This window comes from Otolemur garnettii, unplaced genomic scaffold (genome assembly GCF_000181295.1).
Source record: "Otolemur garnettii isolate 467f Iridium unplaced genomic scaffold, OtoGar3 scaffold00073, whole genome shotgun sequence".
Taxonomy (NCBI): Eukaryota; Metazoa; Chordata; class Mammalia; order Primates; family Galagidae; genus Otolemur; species Otolemur garnettii.
In genome coordinates this window covers 7,347,098-7,357,125 of record NW_003852468.1, presented here as the reverse complement: position 1 = coordinate 7,357,125, position 10,028 = coordinate 7,347,098, and positions in this window count along the sequence as shown.

Below are 10,028 nucleotides of genomic sequence, written 5' to 3'. Positions count from 1 at the left end.
ACGAAAATCCAGCTGGTTTGTTCCCCGGTTTGCCTCTGAAGCAGTATCTGGTATTTATAGAAGATTGAACCAAGGGCCAATCAGCTCAGAATGGAAATTCCTGAGCCTGGAGTTCTCTGGAACAACCATCTTCTGGCGTTCTCTCTCCCTGGAGTTCAACTAAGGTTTTCTCTTGAAAACTTTCAAGCTCTTAGAAGTTTGAAGAGGCACAAGTGGGAGGAGAATGGACACTGATACACACTCTATTCAGGTGCAGACACTTTGTGTGCTCTTCAGAGTCCACGGCTAAAGGTAGGCGCAGAGCAAGGAGAATGGCCCAGTGGGGGCCGAGGAGCAGCTGCAGCGTCTGGCCTGGGGCAGTGGGCATTGTCTCCTGTCCCTGCAGCCTCTGGGACCTCCTGCTTCTGAAACTACGTGCCCTGCTAACCTATTGGGCAGAAACCAGATTGTTTTCGTTAGCGCACACCTCCCAGCTGCAAGGGAAAGGAACTGTGAGGTAGTTGACATTTAAAAAGGCAGCTGGAATGAGCGAGATATCAATCGACACATTCATTAAATGTCACCGCTTTTGTTTCTCGTCAACGTTCAGCGCTTAAGTTATTCTAAATTAATTACCCAGCCTCTTGATTTATTCCTTCCATCCCCCTCCCTGCTCCTTGCCACCCTCTCCAAGCTTAAGAGCAGCACTGTGGCTCATGACCTTTGTTCTCCTGTTCCCCGGCTGAGAATGGTGAGCAGAGGCCTTCAGAGAAAGAGCAGACTGTCCCACCGTGTTCTCCGGGGAGGTCGGAAGCTGAGCCTGACCACTGCCATTGAAGCGGTTGTAGCCCTGTTTTCCAGATGAAGGAAATGAGGCTCAGAGAGGTTAAGCATACATCTGGGTAGAATGAAGAGGCTTGGGGAGCTGGAATTTAAGCCAGGCCTTCTGGCTCTAGGCTCCTGAGTTTAGCAAATCTATTAGGGTCAAAGAGAGGAATCCATCTTCATGGGGCAAATCTGGCAGGAAACAGCATTCCATGTCAGGGAGCCACTGGGATTAAATACACTGGAGAATTAAATGCGCTGTCCAGCATCACTGCCAGGGAGAGGGCGAGCCGGGAGCGGGAAGGCCGCTCCTGAGCGGAGTCCAGGAGGCACACAGGCACTCTCTCTGCATAATAAGTCGGGCATATTTGGATCATTTGGAAAAGAAAGTTATTTCTTCCTTTATTTTAATTTAATTTAAGGAAGATCGTATCTGAAGCTTGTCTGGTTCTTTGATTTCACAATCCATTTTAACTGCTGTGTGTCATTGTTGATAATTTCTCCCGGGAGATGAAAGACCACGGTACAAAGGGCCGTAGCCCTTTCAACTGTGATTAGTAAGTCCTCTGTCATCGCAGGGACTCACATTTTCAAATACACTTAGAATTCTAGCCACCGGTTTTCATTCCTTCTCACCCTACCCTGAAGAGCTCGCACAAAGCTGGCTCAGGCACAGACTGCAAGGTGAAGTGGGGAGGGAAGAAGCGCTGATGGCTCAGCAGAGCCCGAGGCACCACCCACATCAGGGCTCTGTCTCTCTCCATAATCCCTGATGTGTCACCCAGCTTCCTCGATCTGTGTGGAAAAAGAGCCACCTCAGGGGAAAGAGTCACACATCCCCTGGGTTCCTGCCCCCAGCACTAATTTACTGCAAGTTAGTCATCCTCAGCTGAGATCCCTGCAGGAAGAGTCGAAACTGTGCTCCAGAAGGGAGAGGGATGAGGGGAGGCTGGAGAGGCGAGCCCGCCTGTGGGTGCGTCTGAGTGGCAGGGTTCCTCTGAACCCCCGAGTTCCGTCTGCCCTCTCTCCTGGCCGCTCATCATTGAATTTTCCTTCTCATCAAGTCCAATGGCTCCGTTTGGTTGGGAGCTGCGTGTGCCCCAGGAGCCTGCCTGTCTTTACTGAGCTCAGCACTGCTTTTCAGGAGAGCTGCTAAGTTACTCTGAGACTTGACTTTTCCCTGTGTCATCTGTCATAGGACACATCTGTAGTGTGACTGGCTGGGGTTGAGTGAGATGGGAAGATCCCACAACTTTTTATCTGTTCCTGGAATGAATGATATGAGGGATCAAATTAGTATGCATCGGGTGGGGGCTGTGGCTCACACCTGTAATCCTAAGACTCTGGGAGGCTGAGGCAGGAGGATTGCTTGATCTCAGGAGTTTGAAACAAACCTGAGCAAGAGTGAGATGCTGTCTCTACTGAAAACAAACAACTAGCTGGCTTGACACTCATAGTTCAGTGAGTAGCACGCTGGCCACATACACTGAGGCTGGCGGGTTCGAGACAGCCCAGACCTGCCAAGCAACAATGACAGCTGCAACCCTAAAATAGCCGGGTGTTGTGGCAGGCACCTGTAGTTTCAGCTACTTGGGAGGCTGAGGCAAGAGAATCACTTAAGTCCAAGAGTTTGAGGTTGCTGTGAGCTGTGGTGGCACAGCACTCTACCGAGTGCGACATAGTGAGACTCTATCTCAAAACAACAACAACAACAACAGAATAAAACCAACTAGCTGGGTATTGTGGTAGGCACTTGTAGTCCCAGCTACTGGGGAGGCTGAGGCAAGAGGATCGCTTGAACCCAGGAGGTTGAGGTTGCTATGAGCTGTGATACCACTGCACTTTATTGAGGGCAACAAAGTGAGACTCTATCTCAAAAAAAAAAAAAAAAAACCCCAAAAGCAAACAACAAATTAGTATGCATGACAGATGGTCCTCAAAGAGGCCATTGTAGGGTCCTCTTCAGGAAGGGATGAGGCTGGGGTTGCAGAGGGTACGAACAGCAGTGCACCAGGAAGGAGTATACATAGATGTCTGGGTCAGAGAATCCTTCTCTGGCATCTCTAGTTTGCCCTTATCATATTATAGAGTAACTTTTCATTTATGTGTCTGTCTCCTCTGGATTGTGAACTCCTTAAAGAGTTGTGTTTATTAGACGGCTCTTAGCATCATGCTTTAACATTCGAGTTGTAGAATTTAATTACCTGGGTTTAGTTTCATGACGTTGGCAAGCTCCTTAACCTCTTAGGGTTGGAGGGAGAACTAAATGAGATTATGCACTCAGAACAGTGCCTGGTACATGGTCAGTGCTTAGTGGATGTGGGTTGTTATTGTTATTACTTTGTGTGTCCTCAGACCTAGCATGAGACCTGGTAGACACTAGATGCCCAACCTGTTTGCTGAATGAATGGATGAGTGACTACGTATGTGCCTGCAGAGAACGAGTGAGCCTGCCACAACCGGAATAAATCTCCCGGAGTTGTTGAGCATTCTGGGTCTGAGGCAGGGCAGGAGAGAGAAGTTGGCTTGTGGGCTTGCGTTTTGTTGGCAGCTTGAGAGTCGGGCCAGGACATTTGCAGACATGGGAGATGCCCTCCACAGGAAGTTGGCAAAAGTTGAGTTTAATGTGAAAGATCTGGTTGGCTGGATTTGACTTCTATGCTGTACTTGACTCTAAACTAAGGTACATGTGTGTATTGGGTGGACCCCAGAGATGAGGTGGATGGAAGGTCCGCAAATGACCCCTTGTCCTCAAGAGTCAGGTCCCTGTCATTATTGCCCAAAGGAATCTGCAGATTCAATCCCATCCCTATATAAATCCTGATTTTTTTTAAGAAATAGAAAAATTCATATGGAATCTCCAAACAGCCAAAACAATTTTGAAAAAGAACAAAGTGAAAGACCATACGTCCTGATTTTAAAACTTACAAAGCTGCAGCAACCAAAACAGCGTGTTATATTGGCAATAAACACAGACATATATGCCAATGAAATAGCATAAAAAGCTCAGTAAGAAACCCTTGCATATATGGTTAAATGGTTTTCGAGACGAGAAGAAATGGTTTTCGAAAAGACAGTCTTTTCAACAAATGCTGCTGGGAACTGAAACTAAAACTCTTAGAAGAAAACAGAAGAAAAACTGCATGAAATTAGATTTGGCAATGATTACTCGGATATGGTGTCAAAGGCACAGGCAGCAAAAGAAAAAAGACAAATTGAACTTCATCAAAATTAAAAACTCCTGTGCATTAAAGGACATGGTCAACAGCATTAGAAGGCAACCCACAGAATGGGAGATAATATTTGAAAATCACATATCCGTTAATGGATTAATAACCAGAACCTCTACAGAAATCCTACAACTTAACAATAACAACAGGAACAATCTGTTCAAAATAGGCGAAGGGCTTGAATGGACATCTTTCCAAAGACAGAATGCAAATGTCCAATAAAGACATGAAAAAATGCTTAACATCACTAATCACTAGGAAAATGCAAATTGCAAACCAAAACCACAATGAAATATCACTTCACATCTGTGAGACTGGCCACCATGAAAAAAATAAACGTTGGCAAAGATATGGAGAAATTGGAACTCTGCGCAGTGCTGATGGGCGTGTGTAATGGTGCAGCTACTGTGGAAAACGGTATGGTGGCCCTCAAAAATTTAAAATGGAATTACTACATGATCCAGCCATTCCACTTCTGGGTCTATATCCAAAGGAATTGAAAGTGAGGTCTCAAAAAGATATTTGTGCTCACATGTTCATAGCAGCATTATTCATAATAGCTAAGATATGGAAGCAACCCAAGTGTCCCTTGATGGATAAATGGATACGCAAAATGGGGTGCAGGCAGACAGTGGATTATTATTCCTCATTAAAATGGAAGGGAATTCGGACACATGCTACAACATGGATGAGCCCCAAGGACGTTATGCTGAGTGAAAAATGTCAACCATGAAAGGACAAACGTGGAGTGATACCGCTCATATGAGGTGCTTAGCGTGGTCACATTCACAGAGACAGAAAGTCGAACAGTGGCTTCCAGGAGCTGGGGAATTATTATTTGATGAATATGGAGTTTCAGTTTTGCAAGATGAAAAAAGTTCTGCGGATGGCTGGTGGTGATGGTTGTACAACAATGTGAATGGAATTAATGCCACTGAACTGTACACTTAAAACAGTTAAAGTCCAGGCGCAGGGGCTCACACCTGTAATCCCAACACTCTGGAGGCCAAGGCAGGTGGTTTGCCTGAGTTCTGGAGTTCAAGATCAGCCTGAGTGAGAGCGAGACCCCGTCTCTACTAAAACTAGAAAAACTAGCCCCACTTTGTGGCAGGTGCCTGTAGTCCCAGCTATGCAGGAGGCTGAGGCAGGAGGATTGCTAGAACCCAGGACTTTGAGGTTGCTGTGGGCTATGATAATGTCATGGCACTTTACCCAGGGTGACAGAGTGAGACTCTGTCTCAAAAAAAAGTTAAAATGGAAAATTTTATTATATATATATTTTACCACAATTTTTAAAAATGTCAAGGGCGCAGCTAAGGGGGTAATAGTTGGGGGTTCCCACAAACATGGGCAAAAATAGACTTTTGTGAATTGAGTTATATTTAAGCAACTTGAATTATCTTGTTAGGAAGAATCATTTTAGGGAGGCCTTGATCGATCTGTTTTTGTTCTTCAGCATTCTCATTGATTAGCTTTGCCTGGGCACCTCTCCATTACTATTCATATCACTTTCTTTTTCCCTGACCTCTAAATGTTGATGGTTCCTCAAGAACCTCTTTTAGAGGCTCTCCTTGTCTGCTTGTGCTGCCTTCACAGCTCGGCCTCCTGTCTCCACATCTCACTGTGGTGTGTAAGCATTCTGTGAGCTAACATCTCATGCCTGACCTCTCTGCCAGCTGCGTCTTGAACTGCAGCTGTCTGCCAGATATCTGTCCAGCATCTCAAACTCAGTTTGGCCCAAACTGGGCTCATTGTTTTTGCTTGCTCTGCTGAGTCTCTGGTTTCTGTGGAAGGCACAGAACACTTGGTTTCCAAGGCATAAAAGCATACACCATTTATGAGTCCCCTTCCATCTCCCTGTCTTCCAGATTAGCTCAGCTGTCAGCCCTGTTGCGTTTTCCCTCTGTGACCACCCCATGTTGTACAGGTGCCCTGTGCCGGCCTCAGCCCCCTGCCCACGCCCCGCCTTGAGTAGACTGCTATCACCGTCTCCCCCCTCTTTGCCCGCAGTCTTTTGTCACAGGTTTGCCGCTGTTAACCACACAGAGGAAAGCTGGGGAACGGTCGGTCCCTGATTCTACCAGGGAATCAGACATCTGGACAGTTCTCACCCCGAAGGGGAGCAGGATACAGCACAGATCATAAAGTTTTGAGTGGCTTCTGGCTGAAAAATAGCCCGGGGAGGGGACGGTGGCTAAGTGAATGGGCTTGGGCAGCTGGGCCGATTCTCAAACTCAGCCCATTCTTGCAGTTCCAGGCTGCTGGTACATGTGGGAGTAAGCGCCAAAGCAGCAAGGGAGAGTGGATGTGGTTGGTAAGAATGAGGCAGGGGCCAGGTCTAGAGCCTGGTGGGGTGGGGTTCAGGGCAAGGGACACAGGGCTCCTGGGGCAATAGTCCTGCAGTCTGCCTGGATTGACCAGGGCAAGCCAGCAAGGTAGCAGCTGAACCCAGGGGCTTCACTGTCTCCCTGGGACTCGGGGGTGGCAGCCCTAGGAATTCCTTTGCTCTGGGGCTTTTGTGAGAGCCAAACTAGCTCCATTTTGTTATTTACAGCACAAGCCACAGCACAAGCCCCATTCCTGGCTGTTTACCGCATAAGTTCCATTCATAGCCCCTCCGCCCCAACCTCTGCCAGTGAAACCTGCAGGGCCACTCCCTGCTGCCTTCCCCCACCCCAGGTTGCACAGCCACTGCGCTGTAAACTGAGTCACCTTAGGCAAACAGCTGCTATAATAAACAATAAGTTTCTTTTACCTTGAAATACAGGTAACCAGGTTGCACCAATTCTAGCCCCCGGTTAAGGGACCCTCCACCCCTCACCTGTACCAATCCAAATTCACCTTTACTAGTGAAATCATCAGCTACCAATGCAAATCCTCCTTTACTTCCTCCTTTACTAATGAAATCACCAACCACCAATGAAAAGTGTACTCATACTGGACCCTACCCCTCTTGCTTTCTGTACCCATAAAAACTTCCTCCACCCCAGGTTCGGGGCTTGTCCTAGGCTTGCATGCTGGGAGAGTCCAGACCGGTCTGAATAAAAAACCTTGCCTCTTGCCTTTTACATCGGAGTGTGGTCTCGGATTTGTCTGCTAGGGTCTTTTGGAAGAATTTCGGGCATAACACTTTGATTGTATGGGCCCCTCAGCTGGGAATATGCCCCCTCCCCACAACATCCATGCCTCCAGATCCTGCTCCTCCTTAAGGACCTAGAGTAGATGCCACTTCTTTTGGAAGCCGCCGCTGGTTCTGCAGAGCTGTGATGTTCTCTCTTGGATATCTCTGGCCTTTATTTCCCGTCCCTCACTGCACTTCCTCTTTCTCCCTTGAACTATCATTACTTATCGCCTCTTTACCAGACTTAAAGCTTCATTGTTTCCCTATATTAGTGTCTCTGATCTGCAGCTCAGTACCTGTCAGCCTCCACAGGCCTGTTTGAGCTCACTGTGGTTAACTCAATATTTTCAGTTATTCCCCCCAGGCGCCCGGGCCCCTTATGTTTTGAGAGGCCCTCTGAGCAACTCTGACAAGGGGCTAGGAAGGAAAGTGACACGTGCCACTTCCAAGCCAGAGCATCTTGACCGGTCCGGGCCCCTTCCAAGTGCTCTTTGCCTTCAGATACGGCAGCTAGCAATATTCGTGAAGTTGGCCACTCTGTCACACTTGAGCCCCCTGAATAAACAGGACAGCCCAGCCCCCTTGCTGACCGGTGATGGGCACCCCGTGTGAATGAGAATTAGGCCTTTGTTATTTCCAGACTCTGAAACCTGCAGGTTATGGCTGCAGCAGAGCCCAACCCACACTGCAAGGCACAGTTTAGATAGATAAACATGGCTGAGTCCTGCTGGCTGGCTGGCGACCTGACGGGAAGCCACCAGCCAGGGCATGCTGCCTCTTTAGGCTGCAGAGGGCTCATCCTGGGTTAGCTGGGCCTCTCGCTGTGGAGCGCCAGTAATTTAGATGCAGATGTGCAGGAATGGCTGCGCCTTCCACTCTCCTCCCTGTGGGCTGCCCTCTAAATTAATTAAAAGCTGGAGGTGAGCGGAGAGGATACTCCATTAAAGTTAGAATGTCCTTTTTCTAATTTTCAAGGCTGCAATAGCATTTTCCCATGGCATTGCCCAGTTGGGCTTTCTGAGAGCTAGTGAGATTACTCTGCTGCTGGGCGACAGCACAGTACTTTCCAGATAGGAGTGTGTGACCCACTTCCCTGGAGTGGCTTCAGCACCTGGAAGGGCTGCTTGTTGAGCTGAACAGGTTATGGAGCAGCCGAGCCCGTGCGCCAAAGGCTCTGGGAGCCAGAAGCCTGACAAAACCCAGGTGGATTCCAGCTGTTGGAGTTCATAGGTCTTCCTTGGGCAGAACAAACAAACAAACAACAACAACAACAAACAACAAAAAAATCCCCAAGCCCGTCTGCTGCACCTCTGATAGAAGGGAAGTGATTATCTATGTGAAGCAAAGATTAAAAATAAAAGCTTTGCGCTGGTTGTCCTGTGCGTGCGCTGACTGCTAAACCTCAGGAACATAAAATGACAAGAGAAATGGGCAAGAGACAGAGATTTAATTGAATAAAAACTCCAGGCTGTGACAGGGGTGGGAAGACACAAAGCAGTAATTAACAACATAATTTTTTAAATGACGATGCAATTAATTACCATCCTGGGTAAGTGCAGGAGGAGAGGGGGCATCTTTCAGCACAGAACCACTGCTAAATAAAGGAGAAGGGAACTTTGTGTTTCTCTTTAAAAAAAAAATCTGTATGCAAATGGCCCTGGTTATCACGACTTCAGCGAAGCTCACACCATCCCAAAAGGTTTTGCACTCCAGAGGCAGCCAGCAATGAATCCACTTTATATTTCATTTTATTTTCATCTGTGAGGGAGAAATACCCGGCTGGATGATGAAATCGGCAGACGTTCAGGTTTCATTCACGGTTCAGGTTGAGGACTAGTCTCTCCTAAGGGCGTGAGGCTCCAGGAGCTAAAAGCTTCTCTGGGGTGGGGGTACCATGTCTGCAAGGAACTTGCTAGAGTGGAACGGTTGGTCAGCGGTGTCTGGCCTGGCCATAATCAGTTCAGGAAATGACTTCCTGAAACTTCCAGGATGTTTACTCACGTGAGATAGCTTCTTGAATACAGGAAGACTCTCTCAGACAAGCAATACTATTCAATGATTCAAACTGACCCCACTTACTCCCTTCTCCAAAAGTTTAGAGTGGGTATCCTCAGCTACCTGAGGGTTTAAAGATGACAGCTAGGCATGGATTTTCAGTTCACTGCTGAAAGGACCTTCTTACACTAATTTCTGGGCTCCAAGTATTCCCTTGGTTGCGGCAAGACCCCCAGCTTCTGCTCACCGACAGAGATGGTCACCCTGATGGAGTCAGCCTAGCATCAAGAAACATAATGAAGTTTGTCACCTGCTGAGAGTGTTGTCACGACCTTGAGTTCTTTCCCTACTCTCAGTAGAACACCCAAAGTCAGGGCTGCCTGACTAGGAAGGCCTGTCAATCATAGGACATTGGGGAGGAAAGTTATCTTTACACATTAGTCCTTAGCCTAAGGTTGAGTACAGGGTGGAATTTAGACGTATCTACCTTTGCTTTTTTAAGTGGAAAACTTGGAGCTCCACAATATCCTGTTAGCTCATGCTCAGTCTGGTTCATTTTTGGTGCCCAAGTTGTATCTGCAAAGCAACCTGATAACTTGGCTTATAATGCGGGTTACTGCAGAGGCCGTTGCTTCTATAGCATGTGACAGATATAAAGAGTAAGACACAAGGTGTGTGAGTGGTTTTTATGCTCTGGATCTTCTGTTGGGGAAAGGAGGGGTTCTCAAGCAGACTTGCCTCTTGCAAGTCATGCACGCAGCTCTGAAAATCGGCCTTGTGTAATTACAAGGTGAAGCAGAAACTCACCTCCACGTGCTTACCAGGGACACACAGACCAAGACTCAGCAAACCACCCTTCTTAGGGGTTGGCGGGAAGG